We start from the raw sequence: 19,481 nt of genomic DNA on the forward strand, positions 1-19,481 counted from the left end.
AAAATGCTTTAAATTTCATATATCTAATTTAAAACGTAAATTTTCTTTAAATTGTATTATAATAATAAATTTATTATTAATATTTTAAAAAAATTATAATCAAATTTATAAAATTAATTTAAATTATAAATGATTTAAGATAATTATATAAATTATAATAATTCTAAAAAAATATCAAAAGTATGATTATCCTTGTTATAATTTTAATTATTTGTATTTTTAAAAAATATAATTTATTGGTTAGTTAATTTGAATCAAATATTACAAAAGCTTATTATGGAAGCGATATTCTTTCTTATTTTCCTTTTGTAATCTTCTTTGAATTCTCTAGCAAGATGAGGTGCTAGAGACTTAAGCAACACCCATAATTCGATTTTTTGACATTGTGAATGAAGCAAGTTGAGTTGTGTTTGTAACTTTCTTCAAATTCTCTAACAAGATGAGGTGCTAGACACTTAAACAATGTTCATGGTGCTATTCTTGATGTTGTGAATGAAACAAGTTGAATTGTGGATGTTGCTCCCATAATAAATCTTTCCTGTTCTGATTGAGATCAATCAACCAATAAATAAGATAATGATAATTATGCAAAAAAATTACAACTAATTAAAATTATAACAAGGTTTACCGTCCTCATTTATTTTTTTAGAATTTCTTCTAGAATTTTTAAAATTATTAAAGTTTATATAATTATTTTTAACTAAAAATATTTTGTGTGTGCTTCTTTATATTATTTTTAAAATACCTTTTGGATTTATTTTAGAATTGTTACCGTTTTCATCGTAATTTTATTTTGATTTTTTTGTTAAATTTTTTATAATTTTTCAGTGATTTTAAAGAAAAAAAGTATCCGTTGTCAAGTTAGCATGTTCAAATGATCAATAGAAAGTTGTCATGTAAACTTATTTATAGTCGAGGTCTTTTTATTTCAGAAACTTATTTGAACAAAAATTTTCAAATAAGGACTTAATTGATATATCATTTAACATAAGGGTTTATTTGATTATCATTTAATTTATTATTGATCGATTTATTATTTAAACCTTTAAACAAATATAATTAATTTAATATCATATTATTATTTATTTAACTTTGTAAATGAAGACTAAAGTTTGAAAATCATCAATGAAATCGGTATATATCATCATTTAGGAGTTATAATGTGTAGAGGTGGAACTGCACATTTAAACTTAAAAGGTTCATTTAAGATATAAGAAAATATAGATAAAAAATATAAAACATAGAAAACAAATTTGGACAATATTTAAAACGATTTTCCATTAGGATTAGTCTTTGGTAAAAGAAAGTAACTACCTCTTTATCTGAATTGTTTTCTTGTTCGGGATGTCAATTGAGTGAGACAGATGTTGAGATGCTCCTCTTGCGTTCATCTTCGTCAATAATTTTCATCCTCATACATGTTCACAACTATAAAATTCAAAATCATTCTCGTCTTACGACTCACAATATTAAAATCATCCTCGTTCCACCACTAATATAGGTCTTAAGACCCATATAATCTCGATAAACTCGTTTACGACCCACTTCATATAATATATTTATAAGTACAAATTAATAAATATAAATTATTTTTTATGAAAACTTCAGCACAATTTCAAAAAATAAAACTCTTACATAATATCTAAATATAATAATATGATTAGATAATAATAAGACATACATAATCATATTCACACTTACCTTACCTCTCACGATAAATCTAAACTTTATACTAATTCCCACCCTACTACCAGCAAAACTTATAACTATCTCCATCTAATTAGGTGAAAAGTAGGATGGATCCCACAAAACTCACCCCACCAACTAGGGGTGTAAACGAGCCGAGTCGAGCTTGAGTATTGCTAAGCTCGACTCGACTTGAAAACTCTGAAATTGAGCTCGACTCGACTCGAAAACTCGCAAGCTTAAAATTTTCAAGCTCGACTCAAACTCGAAATCTTGAACTGAAGCTTGTGAGCAGCTCGAAAAGGCTCGAAATGAAAAGATTTCTTAAACTTAACTCGATTGAAGCCTCAAACTCGAACCTGAACCTTAAATACATGAAAATCTTATTGTATTTAAAAAAAATCAATACATAAATGTTAATATTATTAATAATGTATTTTTTTAAAATAAAATCTTAATATATTATATTTTCGAGCTACTCACGAGCTTTTCGAGTCGAATATCAATAGCTCGTTTCGGCTCGTTAAGAACTCGAGTCGAGCTCGAGTCCGAGTCGAGTCCATTCAATCCAAATATTTATCGAGCCTTGATTGAGTCAAACTCGAGTAGCTCGCGATATGTCTCGTCTCATTTACAACCCTACCACCAACATTCCTATTTTTTCAATTCTCCCTTTTAACATGGATAGTAGATGAGAATTAACTATCCTACGACATTTTAAACTCGACTCACGTATCATTTAAGCGGCAAACAATAAAACTTTGGGGTGCGTTTGGTTCACAGAATGTAATATTATCAGTGGGAATAAAATATTACAAGGGAATATGATTACTGAGAATGTTACATTACTGTGTTTGGTTGGTTTGGCAGGAATGTAAGATTACCGTGTTTGGTTGAAGGAATAAAAGATTACTGGAATGTATATTTTTACCAAATTGTCATTGTTCTATATTTTTAACAAGTAAAATTCTAAATATTTAAATAAAAAGTAGTTATATAAAAATTTATCTGTTGAAAATATATTACTTGAGTATTTAAATATATCATGTATTATTTTAATTAATATTAATATTAAATTTTACATAATTTATGTAAAAATATATTAAAATTTTACATCAACATTTAACTAAATGTTTACATTGTGGAAACTAGCTTCAGTTCATATGTGACGCATTCACTGGGAGGTTTATTGTATTTTTCAATCAACAAAGTTTACATTCTTCTATATACAATAATTTATCATATATATTCATAATAATAAAAAGATGTAAATTATTGTTGTTATCTAAGATATAATATTTATTATATCTTATATATACAATAATTTTTTATTTATCTTTTATATTTATACTTAATTCTGCATACTTTATCATTATTATTTATTTCATGAATTTATATTACAAAAACATAATTCAAATAAGGAAGAAAATAATAGCTACCTTGGAAGCAATTCGCGTAGCTGGGGAGGATGGTGTAACATCTCATTCAGGTCATGTTCCTGAATTGACTGCTGAAGCTGTTATTGATGATAACGTAGGACCGCAACAAGATCATGTATTAACTTCTTGGAGCAATGCAATGCATGCCCTTCAAGTAGGTGATATGGATTCTGCCTATGGCAAAGTTCTCTCTATAGGGGATGATCTCTTTCTTATAAAGCTAATGGATAGATCAGGCCCTATGGTTGACCAACTATCAAATGAGATAGCAAATGAAGCATTGCATGCTATTGTGCAATTTCTTATGGAGCAAGATTTATTTGATATCTGTCTATCATGGATTCAGCAGGTATGAGCTTTCATTTTTTATGCTTTCTCTTCAAGCTGCTCTATTTAGACATTTTCTTTTGTAACTTCCCTATTAATTTCTATTTCTCCGGTAAATTTTCAGTTGGTCGAAGTGGTGTTAGAAAATGGACCTGATGCATTGGCCATTCCCATGGAGTTGAAGAAAGAGCTTCTGTTGCACTTTACATGAGTCAACTTCCACGATGGATCCACCAGAGAATTGGGAAGGTTTAGCACCTGACCAACTTCTATTACAATTGGCAGCGGCCTGGAAAATCGAGCTGCAACAGTTTGAAAAGTAAATCTGATGGTTTTGGTTTTGGAATCATGTGTTGTGTTTGCAAACTTCATTAAATGTTACTTTGGCTCGATAACTCTTTTTCAACGAAGTGTGTAACATCCCAAAATATGGGTTAGTGATTAAATTGTAAAACTTCAGAATTTGGTGATTAAAGTAGAATAATTGGATAATTCAATGATTTATCTGGAAGGATTGTTAGTAATTATTAAAGGAATCAAATGGCAAAATGGTCATTTAACCATTAAATGAATTAAAATGTGATATGTTGGGGAAATATACGTAGGTAAAAGGATAAGAAGAAAGAAGAAATATCCAGAGAATTCTTCTTCTTCTTCCTTCATACGAGATAACCATAGCAAAGGTAATGGTTTTCTGATTTGTTGGTTACTTGTTGAATTAAAGGTTAGGTTTTGATCATTAGATGATAACTAAGCTTAAGGAAAGCTTAAGTTATTTATAATCAAAAGATGAAGAAGTTATAAGAGATTAAAGAAAATGGGATTTTATATGAAATTATGGAAAAGAGTTGATAAGTTGAATTTGAAGTTAAATTTGACTTGTGATCATGATAATTAAGGAATATGAAGTGTTAGAATTGTATTTAGAACATATTGAAATTTGAGTATGATTCTTGAATTATACAAAAATCATATGAATGATAGGATTTTGAGGTTAAAGATGATTTTAATGAATATAAGTTGGTTTAAGTAATGGTAGTTTGATTTAATGATATGATAGGGGTTTAAAATAGAAGAATTAGTGAATAATTGATGATTTTCGGGGTTTAAAATACAATTTCTGGTAGATGGAACCAATACCCTATGAAGGGGTATCGATACCCCTTCTTGAACGAAAAATTCCAGAATGTCCATGGGGTATCGATTCCCCCTAAATGAAAATTAGAATTTGGTTCTTTAATCTGGCTTAAGTTATTAACATCAAGTTTAAGGTTTAGGCTTCTGATAGTTGTTTTGGAATGTTATATTTATGTAGATATTGAGTCTAAACAAGTTCCGGAATAATCAAAGGATTAGGATCGAATCAAAGCAAACAAGGCTAAGGTGAGTGCATTTTATAGTTAAAGTGTATAGAGATAAGACTTGTGATAAGTCTATCTCTGATAGTTGAATTCATGATTTTATACTCATGTACATGCATACATATATTATTGTTATGGTGATTTCATGCATAATTTATTATGCTTTAATATGCTATTGAGGGAATGAATGTCATTACCAGAGAAACAATCCAGGTATGTGGAATAATGGAAATGATTATATGTGTTACATGAAAAGTGATGAAAGAGATATGAAATGAGAAATGTATTCATATTAAAGCCCATGTTATATGATATGAGAGTTATAGGTGTAATTGACATGCCAAGAGTCGAGGGTATAATAGTTATTCGGGACGTATCCAGTAGTCTTACAAGACGTATATAGTGGTCATTCGGGACATAATAGTCATTCAGGACGAATACTGAACAAATGTTCGGTGCCCCATGAGGGAATTTATATGAGCTGGGGTGACAACATTAGTTCACAACCTCAATATACTCACGTACCTCTGTTCTCAATAATATACATGGGCAACTGAAAGATAAGTTAAAGTGAAAGTGACACAAGAAGGTATGTTTCATATATGCATGACATGATTACATATGAAATATAGACATGCATATTGAAATGTCATGATCAAATGGTAAGAATGCATATTCATGAATCTATTGTTACATGCTCATTTATTGCCTCACTAAGTCTATGAATTAGCGTGCAAGTGATTTACACGTAGGTACCAAGAAACAAGAAGAGCAGTAATAGAAGTGGCAACAACATCAACACTATTAAAAGATCAGATCAGAAATAATTGACAAAGTAGGTATTTTGTTGTGTATAGAGTGTTGGCATGTAATAAGTGGTTAATTACGAATACTCTGATCGATTTTGTTTTAAGTGCTCTCTTTTATGTAAATTAACGTATTTCTTTTTAATGAAAGTTTTAAATTTCCCTATTTTTCTTTAAGAGTCAAAGTTTGAAAAGTCAATGTGACACATCTGACTCGTATTCGGGTCGGGTACGGGTTGGGGTGTTACATTTAATGGCATCAGAGCTAAGGTTTAGTCGATTCTCAGCATAAACCGGAGTCTAGAGTATCTTATAATGTATACATGCCAACAAAATAGTGAAAACTTCTGATCTGATGGAATAGTAAGTATGTTGTTTTGCTAATAGAACTATATGGTTGTATTTTTATAGATGTCCGAACAAGGTAGTTCTAGAAATGAAGCGGGAGATGATAGACCCGCTGAAAGCAGTAATTCACCTGCCCTGGCCAGGCAGAGTGAAGAACAGACACTCTCTGGAGTGCCTGTGAATGATCAAGATGTATTCTTTAGAACGTTAGACGCAGTATTGACGCGTTTCTAACCTCCTACTACTTCAACTCCGAAAATGAATGTTGCGAAAGAGTTGAATGGTTTAGGATCTCCAGAGTTTAGAGGGGAAGCCGATGAAGGTCCTGTTACTACAGACCTTTGGCTTAATGACGTGAAGGTCATGCTTGCGGGACTTCATTGTTCTGATGCTGAGAAGCTGGATAAAGTAATTTCCTTGTTGAGAGGACAAATGTTACATTGAGGATGTCTAGCGATCAAGTAAATTGGTCATTGTTTTTAGAAGAATTTAAGTATAAATACATCGGAGATCAATTTGTTCGTCAGATGAAGCAAGAGTTCATGAATCTGAAGTAATGGAATCACACTGTATATGAGTACTAGTATGAATTTAATAAGTTGAGCCGCTTTACTGCCGAGCTTGTTCCTACTGAGAGGGATGCTTGTGAGTGGTTCATAGAGGGGTTACGTCCTTGGTTGAAGGAAATGCTAATTGTATTAAATTTATCATCATTTCAAGAGATAGTCAACCATGCCAAAGCTTTGGAAAGAGCTCAAAATGAGAGGTTTGAAAATTCAAGAGCACATACAGTAAAAAGAACGGGTGCTTCTTCGAGTTCTGCACCATCAAAAAGGGGCAGAGATGCTGGTTCTCGATCCCAAGTTAGATCAGAATCAGTGGTATCATCCGCTAGAGGATCAAATCCGATGAGAAGTCGATAAACTCAATCAGTGAGATTTGGAGCTGAAGATTTAATCAAAGTCAAGACAGACAATGCCCACATCGTGGAAAGAATCATCCTGGGATATGCAGAATGATTTCTGGAGCTTGTTTTAGATGTGGGAGACCGGGCATTTTGTTCGGGATTGTACCAGGGTAGCCAGTGAATCTGCACAGCCAGAGATGTCTATTTCTGCAGGCCAAAGGGGAAGAGATAGAGGCAGAGGAAGAAGCCAGTTAGATTCATCTGCTCAATAAGAGATACGTTCCACTACTCGAGTGTATAATCTCAAGACCAATGAGGATCGGGATGACCCGGAGATTATAAGAGGTACCTTTCTGTTGTTTGATAAATATGTTATGGTATTGATTGATCCGGGGTCTACATATTCATACATTACTAGTACGTTAGTGAGAGAATTGAACATTCTTTTGGAAACTATTAGCAATGAAGTAATAGTGACGAATCCATTAGGGCATAGTGCTCGAGTAAATATGGTGAGTCGAGGGTGTTCTATACGAATTCAGGGAATTGAATTCCCTGCTAATCTGATGGAATTACCTTTTGACGAATTCGAAGTGATATTGGGAATGGATTGGTTATATCGTTATTACGCGAATGTCGATTGTAGACTGAAAAGAGTAACGTTGAGAAGTTCCAAAGGAGTAGAAGTCATTGTATTTAGTGAAATATGGAATTCATTAGCGAATGTGATCTCAGTGATGACTGCAAAGAAGTTACTGTTACAAGGATGTCAAAGGTTCATTGCTAATGTGTTGGATGTAAGAGCCAAAGACAAAGGGATTGAAGAAATTCCTATAGCGAGAGAGTTCTCTGATGTATTTCCTGCAGAGTTGCCAGGTTTACCTCCGGACAGAGAGGTAGAATTCCAGATTGAGATAATGTCGGGAACAAAACCTATTGCAATGACACCATACAGAATGACTCCAAAAGAGTTGCAAGAATTAAAGATTTAATTACAGGAGTTTCTGGACAAAGGTTTATTATACCAAGTGTATCACCTTGGGGAGCTCCAGTTTTATTTGTTAAGAAGAAAGATGGATCAATGCATCTTTTTATCGACTACAGACAGCTCAATAAAGTGACCATCAAGAACAAGTATCCACTTCCCCGAATCAACGATTTATTTGATCAATTAAAGGGAGCTTCAGTATTCTCAAAAATTGATTTACGTTCAGTTATCATCAATTAAAGATTCAAGAGAAACACATTCCAAAGACGGCATTTAGAACAAGATATGATCACTATGAGTTTATCGTGATGCCGTTTAGAGTTACGAATGCACCAGCTGCTTTCATGGATCTTATGAACAGAATATTCTAACCCTATTTGGATCAGTTCGTGGTAGTGTTTATTGATGATATTTTAGTGTATTCGAAGTCAGAAAAAGAGCATAGTTCATACTTAAAGATCGTTTTACAGATTTTGTGAGATAAGAGGTTTTATGTTAAATTCTCTAAATGTGAATTTTGGTTAAATGAAGTGGCATTCCTTGGACATGTAATTTCTGCATAAGGAATTCAAGTGGATCCTCAAAATATTAAAGCTATTATGGAGTGAGAAGTTCCAAAGAATGTGTCAGAAGTTCAAAGTTTTCTGGGGTTAGCTGGTTATTATCGAAGGTTCGTTAAAAACTTTTCGATAATAGCTTTACCTCTAACTAAATTGTTGAGGAAGGAAGTAAAATTTTCTTGGACCTACGATTGCCAAGAGAGTTTTGAAAAGTTAAAGAAGATTTTGACAGAAACTCCAGTGTTAGTCCAACCCGAGTCTGGCATGATTTTATAGTGTATAGTGATGCGCCTCATAATGGCTTGGGTGTGTGTTAATGCAAGAAGGCAAGGTGGTGGCCTATGCTTCAAACAATTAAAATCACATGAAAAGAATTATCCAACACACGATCTGGAGATGGCTGCAGTAGTGTTCGCTCTTAAGATCTGGCGTCACTACTTGTATGGTGAAAAGTGTTACTTGTATACGGATCACAAGAGTTCAAAGTATTTGATGACTCAGAAAGAGTTTAATTTAAGACAGAGAAGATGGGTGGAATTTCTTAAGGATTATGATGTTGTGATTGATTTCCATCCCGGAAAAGCAAATGTGGTAGCGGATGCCTTAATCGAAAGACGTTCGCAGCCTTACGAACTTTAGATGCTAAACTATCATTAAGCGGAGATGGTGCAATTTGTGCAGAATTGACTATCAAGGCATCCTGGTTAGATCGAATTAAAGAATTACAAGCTAAAGATGAAAAGTGTTCAAAGAAGTTGCAGCAAATAAAGAATGGAGAGTGTACAGATTATGAGAGGAAAACTGATGGGAATTTATATTATCAAGGGAGACTAGTGATTCAGATGATAATGAATTAAAGAATGATTTGTTAATGGAAGCTCACTATAGTCCATTAACGATGCACCCAGGAGGAAACAAAATGTATATGGATCTCAGGAGTCGATATTGGTGGCCTAGAATGAAAAGAAGTATTACGGAATTTGTATCTAAGTGTTTGACTTGTCACCAAGTCAAAGCTGAACATCAGGTTCCATCGGGACTGTTACAACCAATTTCAATTCCTCAGTGGAAATGGGAGAATATAACAATGGATTTCTTGTCGGGATTGTCTTTAACTCCGAACAAAAGGTATTCAATTTGGGTGATTGTAGATAGATTGACTAAGTCAGCCTATTTTATTCCGGCGCAAATTGATTTCTCCATGGATAAGTATGTTGATGTATATCAGAGAGATTATACGTTTACATGGTGTACCTATTTCCATAGTTTCTGATCGGGATCCTAGATTCACATCGCGGTTTTAGAAGTCATTACATGGAGCATTGGGAACTCGGTTGAACTTCAGTACATCATTTCATCCTCAGACCGATGGACAATATGAAAGAACTATACAAATTCTAGAGGATATGCTAAGAGCTTGTGTCATCGAATTCAAAGGATCGTGGGAAAAGTATTTACCACTTGCTGAATTTGCATACAACAATAGTTATCAGTCAAGCATCAAAATGGCTCCCTATGAAGCTCTTTACGGGAGAAGATGTCGTACGCCCTTGAACTAGTATAAACTTAAGGATCGAGAAGTTATAGGTCCTGAATTGATTCAGGATACGGAAGAAAAAGTTCAAGTAATTCAGAATAATCTGAAAGCTGCAGCGAATAGACAGAAATCGTATGCTGATTTAAAAAGGAAAGAAATTGAGTTTCAAGTCGGAGATAAAGTGTTTTTGAAAGTGTCTCCGTGGAAGAAAGTATTGAGGTTTGGATGTAAAGGAAAGCTTGGTCCTCGGTTTATTGGACCCTATGAGATCGTTAAGAGAGTGAGACCAGTAGCATATCAGTTAACTTTGCCACTTGAAATGGAGAAAATTCACAATGTCTTTCATGTTTCAATGCTTCGTAAGTATCGATCTAATCCCTCCCATATTGTGTTACCAGAAGAAATATAAGTGCAATCAAATTTGACGTATGAGGAAGAACCGATCCAAATTTTAGCTCATGAATTTAAATAATTAAGGAACAAGACTATTCCATTAGTCAAAGTGTTGTGGAGAAATCACAATGTAGAAGAAGCGACGTGGGAACATGAAGAGGACATGAAAATTCAATACCCCCATCTCTTTGGACAATGAAAATTCGAGGACGAATTTTCTTAAGGGAGAGAGATTTGTAACATCCCAAAATATGATTAATGATTAAATTGTAAAACTTTAGAATTTGGTGATTAAAGTAGAATAATTGGATAATTCAATGATTTATCTGGAAGGATTGTTAGTAATTATTAAAGAATTAAAGGGCAAAATGGTCATTTAACCATTAAATGATTTAAAATGTGATATGTTGGGGAAATATACGTAGGTAAAAGGATAAGAAGAAAGAAGAAATATCCAGAAATTCTTCTTCTTCTTCCTTCATACGAGATAGTCATAGAAAAGGTAAGGGTTTTCTGATTTGTTGGTTATTTGTTGAATTAAAGGTTAGGTTTTGATCATTAGATGATAACTAAGCTTAAGGAAAGCTTAAGTTGTCTTATAATCAAAAGATGAAGAAGTTATAAGAGATTAAGGAAAATGGGTTTTTATATGAAATTATGGAAAAGAGTTGATAAGTTGAATTTGAAGTTAAATTTGACTTGTCATCATGATAATTAAGGAATATGAAGTCTTAGAATTGTATTTAGAACATATTGAAATTTGAGTATGATTCTTGAATTATATGAATGATAGGATTTTGAGGTTAAAGATGATTTTAATGAATACAAGTTGGTTTAAGTAATGGTAGTTTGATTTAATGATATGATAGGGGTTTAAAATAGAAAAAATGATGATTTTCAGGCTTAAAATACAATTTATGGGCAGAGGGAACGATACCCTATGAAGGGGTATCGATACCCCCTCTTGAACGAAAAATTCCAGAATGTCCATGGGGTATCGATTCCCTTGGGGGGTATCGATTCCCCCTAAATGAAAATTAGAATTTGGTTCTTTAATCTGGCTTAAGTTATTAACATCAAGTTTAAGGTTTAGGCTTCTGATAGTTATTTTGAAATGTTATATTTATATAGATATTGAGTCTAAACAAGTTCCGGAATAATCAAAGGATTATGATCGAATCAAAGCAAACAAGGCTAAGGTAAGTGCATTTTATAGTTAAAGTGTATAGAGATAAGACTTGTGATAAGTCTATCTCTGATAGTTGAATTCATGATTTTATACTCATGTACATGCATACATATATTATTGTTATGGTGATTTCATGTATAATTTATTATGCTTTAATATGCTATTGAGGGAATGAATGTCATTACCAGAGAAACAATCCAGGTATGTGGAATAATGGAAATGATTCTATGCGTTACATGAAAAGTGATGAAAGAGATATGAAATGAGAAATGTATTCATATTAAAGCCCATGTTATATGATATGAGAGTTATAGGTGTAATTGGCATGCCAAGAGTCGAGGGTATAGTAGTCCTTCGGGACGTATCCAGTAGTCCTACAGGACGTATATAGTAGTCCTACAAGACGTATATAGTAGTCCTACAGGACGTATATAGTGGTCCTTCGGGACATAATAGTCATTCGGGACGAATAATGAACAAATGTTCGGTACCCCATGAGGGAATTTATATGAGCTGGGGTGACAGCATTAGTGCACAACCTCAATATACTCACGTACCTCTATTCTCAATAATATACATGGGCAACTGAAAGATAAGTTAAAGTGAAAGTGACACAAGAAGGTAAGTTTCATATATGCATGACATGATTACATATGAAATATAGACATGCATATTGAAATGTCATGATCAAATGGTAAGAATGCATATTCATGAATCTATTGTTACATGTTCATTTATTGCCTCACTAAGTCTATGACTTAGCGTGTAAGTGATTTACACGTAGGTACCAAGAAACAAGAAGAGCAGTAATAGAAGTGGCAACACTACTAAAAGATCAGATCAGAAGTAATTGACAAAGTAGGTATTTTGTTGTGTATAGAGTGTTGGCATGTAATAAGTGGTTAATTACGAATACTCTGATCAATTTTGTTTTAAGTGGTCTATTTTATGTAAAATAACGTATTTCGTTTTAATGAAAGTTTTAAATTTCCCTATTTTTCTTTAAGAGTCAAAGTTTGAAAAGTCAATATGACACCTCTGACTCGTATTCGGGTCTGGTATGGGTTGGGGTGTTACAAAGTGAATGTTAAGTGAAAGAAAAAAAACATCAAAAGGCTACTTAATGGCCGCCGATTATGCTTAACCATGGCATCAACAATTTCCCCCTGACTTGCAGTTTTCACTAACAAGACCATGGATTACTATAAATTTTCAGGTGAAATGGTAAGACTTGCTCATAAGGTGGCAACTGTTGTTGTTGCCAAGTTTTTTGTTCTGTAAATAAATCAATCCTGTAAGTAAGTCAGTAACTATCAAAACTGTTTTATGGTGGAATCAAACATGAATGCTGAAAATATGTGTCAGATATTCCCTCAGTTTCTTGGGAAAACACTTTAACTCAGCCTTGACAGTACGTTTAAATTGAGCCAAGACATAATGACTCGATTCATTCCCGTTCATTCTTTTCTAATTTCCATGTTGCTTCTCTGGTTAAAAAGTTGTTTAGCTGCTTACACATCTGCTGATTTTTGCAGTATCTACCCCACTTTTGTACTTTACAATACCAAATATACATAAAAAGTTAAAACTCGAATTTAGTTTGAGTTGAATCTTAATAGCTGCAACTCGCTTTTGTATGTATATGTAAAGGCTTATTTCATTTCAACTCAATTTCCATTCATCTCTATTATATCGCTTTTGAGTTGAATCTTAATTTTTGTAGTTTCCATTGCAACTCAGATTTAGTAAATCTGCTGGTTTTGGTTTTGGAATCCTGTGTTGTGTTTGCAAACTTCATGAAATGTTACTTTGGCTCGATAAGTCTTTTTCAATGAAGTGAATGTTAAGTGAAAGGAAAAAACATCAAAAGGCTACTTATATGTTTTTGTATGTCATGTATGATAGTGGTCTTTGATATAACTGTAAATGTACTTCCATTTTACATATGCTTGAAATTGCAGAAAATCCTAACTAATTCATTTCTGCCTTAATCATGCTTGAGTCCCATGGAGCATTGCAGAAGATTTCTTGAAAGGACTCTTGCTAATACAGTTATCAAACATTATATTCCATTTTAGTGACACCACTAGTGATGCTAATGGACATAATGCGAAATTTGATTGAAGAACCATTTTTGCTTCGAAAACAAAACACATGAACTTTAAGTGAATCAAAGAGTTTAGAGGCATCTCAATCCAATCCCATTCTAAACTTACAAAAGTTTGTATAATGTTTAGACTTAAAAAAGATAATAGCCATGACATTCTAAACTTAATCATGTATGTTGGCTATATTATATACACAAAATTATTCAAGTCAAAAGATTGACATATACTTGGCTAAGCTACACAAAATAGTTGGGACCATATTCTAAAGTCATAATAAAAAAGAGATCGACATAATTGTAGAAGGACGACAATCAAAATGATGGTCTAAATTGACGGCATTCAACTAATTGCTTAATCACATAATCTTGCTTGAATTCTTTTGGCAAAGAAAAGAAGAAATCTACCTTGTGCGTATCTTTGCTAATATACTCTCCTACAGTAAGCATTTCATCAGTGGACAGGCCTTCAATTTTCATGATTTCAGTGAAAATCGACATTCTTCGATCATTTCCTTCTGCCTCCTTTTTCAATAAAGCAGTAATATCCTTAATTTCTTTGGCAGTTTCTCGGTATGCAGCACTGAACTTACTAATCTCCTGTACAAGATCGGTTAACCCATCATCACTTCGAAACCTTTTCTTGCTAGCTACTTTTTTCATTGTAGGCGTAGAGGCAGTATCATTAGATGTTTGGCAAGTTGAAGCACCAACATCCTCTCTTGATTCAGAATCTCTTACTCCCTCTTCTTCAAGTAATGCATCTATAATTGCATTGTCTTCAATATCAATATGTTCACTGCATCAACTGTTGTTCCTGTAGCTCTTTCTTTTCCAAATATATGAACATTCATTAAAGAATGAAAATGACTTGTTTCTCAATCCAGCAGCAGTTGGATGACTCTACAATATAATAAAATCGCATATTTAATAAATCTTACTAACCTAAGTAGATAACAAAGAGAACAGAAAGAAGATAAATTCAATTAAAATACTTACTCTAACCCAATCATCAAACACATCCTTTGGTGCAGTTAAACATTTTTCTTTTTCATTCCAACCAAATCCACTTCCAATATTCAACATTTCAGATAAACCATTGTATTGTCTTTTGAGTAGCTTCACTCTAGATTCACTATGTGGATGGGACCTAATTTGTGATGTCGAAAGCTTGATTTCTAACATCTTTTCAAGATTAGATAAATAACTTGATCTAAATGTTCAATTATCAGCTTTCCAATGTAGGTCTTCAGCCAAAATGTGTAAGCATTCAACAAGTGCAGCATCCTCCACTTTAGTCCATGTCCTTTTAGTTGCTAAAGACTTAACCTTTTTAGATGTTCATTTTCCCCCTTTGAGATTTCATATTTGATGTTGACATATTGCTCTTCGAAACAATCTAAGAAAATGTATATAAAAAATGTATAACATAACATAAAACATGTCATCATTAACAATACTAATCATAAATGAAATTTAAAATAATAACATAATAGAAATCATATGTAGTGAATGACATAAGTAATGAATGTCCATAACAAATAAAATTCAAATTTTATAGAAGAGAAATACATAAAATTTAATAAAGTTTATGCCATAAAATATAAAGATGTCAAATACATGAAAACAATGACCACTAACATTAGATAAAATAGAAGGTGAAAGTCCATACATAACATAAAATAACATCTATCCTAAAGTACGTGACGCCAACCAACTAGTAAACATATCTTTGCTAATTTGTCTCTCCACTCAGTCCAAGCACTGCTTGGCTCACAATGTCTGATCATTTCTACCTCATTAATCTCTTCAACATGCCTACTATCTTCAGTATAGTCAGATTCAATAGGATCGATTAGCATCTCAGATCTTATGAAATTATGGAGAAGACAACAAGCGGAAATGAGTCTACATTGTGTTTTCACTGGATAAAATGATTTTCCCTTAAAATTGCCCATCTCGCTTTCAATATACCAAAGCATCTCTCAATGCAATTCCTAGCTTGAGAATGTTTCATGTTGAAATATTCTTGAGGGGTGGTAGGTTGATGTCTTTCTCTCCAATCATTCAAGTGGTATCTTTGACCTCTATATGGTGCAAGAAACCCCTCTCCATTCGTGTATCCACATAACATAAGTAGTAACACCCTATATTATTTTAATTTAAAAAGTGAATTAATCTACAAAACTTGTAAGAATTTTACATTCTTATATATATATATATATATATATATATATATATTAATGACATAATAATTTACCTTGTGGAATATTTAAACCATTTTTTCTACTAACGACATCTCTGAGTATTCTATCATCAGCTGCAGAACCTTCCAACCCAGGTAAAACATAAATGAACTGCATGTTTGGTATGCAAACACCAAGTACATTTATCGTAATTTCATTTTTTTTTTGTTCTGTATCTAGGTTTATCGATTACAACTACATTGACCTTAATATACGTTCCATCTAGAGCACCCAAACATCCCTATATTCATCAAATAAAGTTAAATTACATTATTACTATCCATTTATGTATTAAGCATTACTAATTAACTTAAAAGAAAGTTCAGAATTATGATACAATACCTTAAACCATTTTCATCTATCGTCTGTTGAATTATCTTGTATCGGTTCTGGTTTTCTAAAAAGGATCGGATGCAGGTTCAAGACTGAAACTAACACTGTATGGAGAACTCTACTAATTATTTCACCATATCTTACTGTTTGACATTTTAAAAGTCTAATCTTAATATGATGGGATATAATATGAAGGAAAGTAATAACCATTTCTTCTATAGACATATATCGACTCTCTTTTAACCCACATTGACTTTGTAATAGGTGACACAATTTGAGAAATGCTCTCTATCCATTCGACAATTATCAACACTTTGTCTATCACTTTCAAATACAATTTTATGTTAATTAAGTGATCTAATATTATTCTATGAAGTCTTTCATGTGCATAAGTTATTTTAGTTCGATTTTTATATTTTCTCAGAATAACTGAAATAACCATAAGCATATGACACACAATCTCCATCATTTACAGTTGTAAAATAAGAATTGTGGCGATATGCGTCTTCTTTCGCATTGGTAAACGAGTCATAACTGTTATTATGAACAAACATTTTAATATTAGAACATAATAATATTGAACAAGAACATTTTAAAATAAATAAACTCTAATTTAACAGTTTTGGAGTAATTAAAAACAGAAATCAAGAGTTTAACATAAGCTTTGAAAATTATAGAAAATCTAAGAGCAAATCTTGGAAGCAATTCAGAAGTCTAAACATATGTCATGTCCCCAAAAAAAAGAGCAAGCTACAAGTTTAAAATCTCACACTAACAACATTCTCGGACAGAGCTTAGTAGTGGAGGATTGTGTTTCGCTTGGAGAAGTTCAGTTCAAGTAATACTAAGATCTTTCTCAAGATCTCACATAGATGTAATCATAAAAGATGATACTAAAGGAAAGAGATAGCGGTGTACTGGGTTTTACGGGGCCCAGAGGAAAATAAAAGGAATGAAATATTACTTTCAATAGAAAAACAAGGAGGGTTACTTACAGTGAGAGACAGATGCAAGAATTTTGACAAGTTTTACAAGATTGCGACCTCGATGACGTGGGAAAAACGGGACCCTAGTTCACGTGGGAAAGATGTCGAAGAGTGGACAACAATATCAGAGAACGACTAGATAGAGGAATAGCAAACGAAGTGTGGAAAGAACTTTTTCCGGTTTATGTGTTAACACATCTTCCTCACTCTTTCTTAGACCACTGTCCTCTGCTGATGGACGCAAAGGGAGACTTGAATGAAAATCGTCAGTGACAGTTTAGATTTGAAGCGACATGGCTACTAGACTTCTCAATCAGGTACGACTGCAGTAAAACTGAATCGTATGAGAGCAGACTTGGAGACGTGGATCAAAAAAGTTTAGAAAGGATAAAGGGTTAAAAGAAAATGGACTAAACAATAAGAGGGGAGAACGATACGATGAGACAGAGGATATACAAAGACTTGCACATGAATATTTTATATATTTATTCAAGACGAAATTGGAAGGAATTGATGAGGAAATAACGGCAGCAGTGACACCTTGTATAACAGAAGAAATAAATGAAATTATGTTGAAACTATTCACACAGGAAAAGGTTACAAGGGCAGTGAAAGCATTGAGTCCAATACGAGCAGCAGGTGAAGACGGACTAGGGGCCATTTTCTATAAACACTTCTGGCACAATGTGGGAGCCAAAGTAAGTGACTAGTACATAGGATTGCTCAATGACGATCATAATATGGAGGCCATAAACCGAACTCATATTGTGCTAATTCTGAAAGTTAAGACACCAAGTATACTAACCCAGTTCAGACCGATTAGCTTATGCAACGTGGTGTACAAGATCATTTCAAAAATGTTGGTTCATCTAATGCAAGACTATTTACATATATGCATAGACGAGGGTCAAAGTGCGTTTGTGCCAGGGAGACTGATATCAGATAACATCATCACAACCTACGAACTGTTACACTCATTTACACGAAAGAAGAAAGAGGGAAAGAAAGAAAGAATGGGATTTTCTTTGGCACATGATGGATAGATTGGGGTTTGATGAAGAGTGGATCAGGAAAATCAAAATATGCGTAACTACATTCTCATATTCAGTGGCGATGAATGGTGAGGCAGAAGATCCTTCCTACCCCCAAATAGGATTGCGGCAAGGCAATCCATTAAGTCTATATCTCTTTCTCATTTGCAGCGAAGGCCTCTTAACCTTATTCTGAAAAACAGTGAGCACTAACACATTTCATGGTGTAAAATTGAACGGGTATGCCCCTCAAATCACTCACCTAATGTTTGTGGATGATTGTTTAATATTTGGGGAAGCCACAACAAGTACAACAGGGAAGATAAAGAATTTAATTCTCATATATGGGAAAAGCTCAGGCTAGGCTATAAACTTGGATAAATTCGGATTAGTTTTTAGCACAAACGTGATTGATGCGAACAGAGGAGATGTGAGGAAAATACTGGAAGTATCAAGTATTTCCAATCTCTAACAATATCTTGGGCTCCCTAGTTTGGTAGGAAGAAGGAAGAAACAAGCTTTCCTAGCGTTAAGGAGGGGAAATCACAGATTCAGAAAATATGCTCTACAAAAGACTGTGGGTAAGTGAATGCCACAGAAAAATAAAAATTCAAATCTGAAAATTCTGTCAAGATTTCACCCCCCACAAATCATATGCTCCATTACAGACGAATCATGAATAGTATCAGATGTCAGTCATGTCCAAACCAAAGTGCGACAGGAATTCACATTATCAGGGATTGTACACCAGGAAGCAACATTTGGGAAAAACTACAGTATCGTTAGCCATAACAAAGCACACATTAGAATTTTAAAGAATGGTTAAGCTGGGTATTAGAGAATTATCCAAACAATAAGCATGCATAAATTCTAGTATGCATCTGGGCGTTGTGGTATGTCCGAAACAAAAGGGTACATGAAGAAAAAATATTAACCAAAGACGAATTAATCACAATCATTCAAAGCCTGTGCACATATTTCAAAATGGCGAATACAAGACTTAACAACCAAAAGAAATCAAACCAAACACAGAGAAGTTCCAGTTCAATAAACAATGCATCAGTTTCATAAACGAAGAAGAAAATGTTCACATCTATGAAAACATACCTGGTTTTTCAATGAAAGATGGATAACTCCTTTTAGTTTTTAAAGGGTTTAACTGTTGCAACTCAAGTGAGCTCCAATATGGGTGCATTGAAAAATAGTTGCATCTCAATTAGTCCCACGAACCCATAAAAAT

The sequence above is a fragment of the Hibiscus syriacus genome, unplaced genomic scaffold (assembly GCF_006381635.1).
Source record: "Hibiscus syriacus cultivar Baekdansim isolate YM2019G1 unplaced genomic scaffold, ASM638163v2 tig00004004_pilon, whole genome shotgun sequence".
In the NCBI taxonomy this organism is placed as follows: domain Eukaryota; kingdom Viridiplantae; phylum Streptophyta; class Magnoliopsida; order Malvales; family Malvaceae; genus Hibiscus; species Hibiscus syriacus.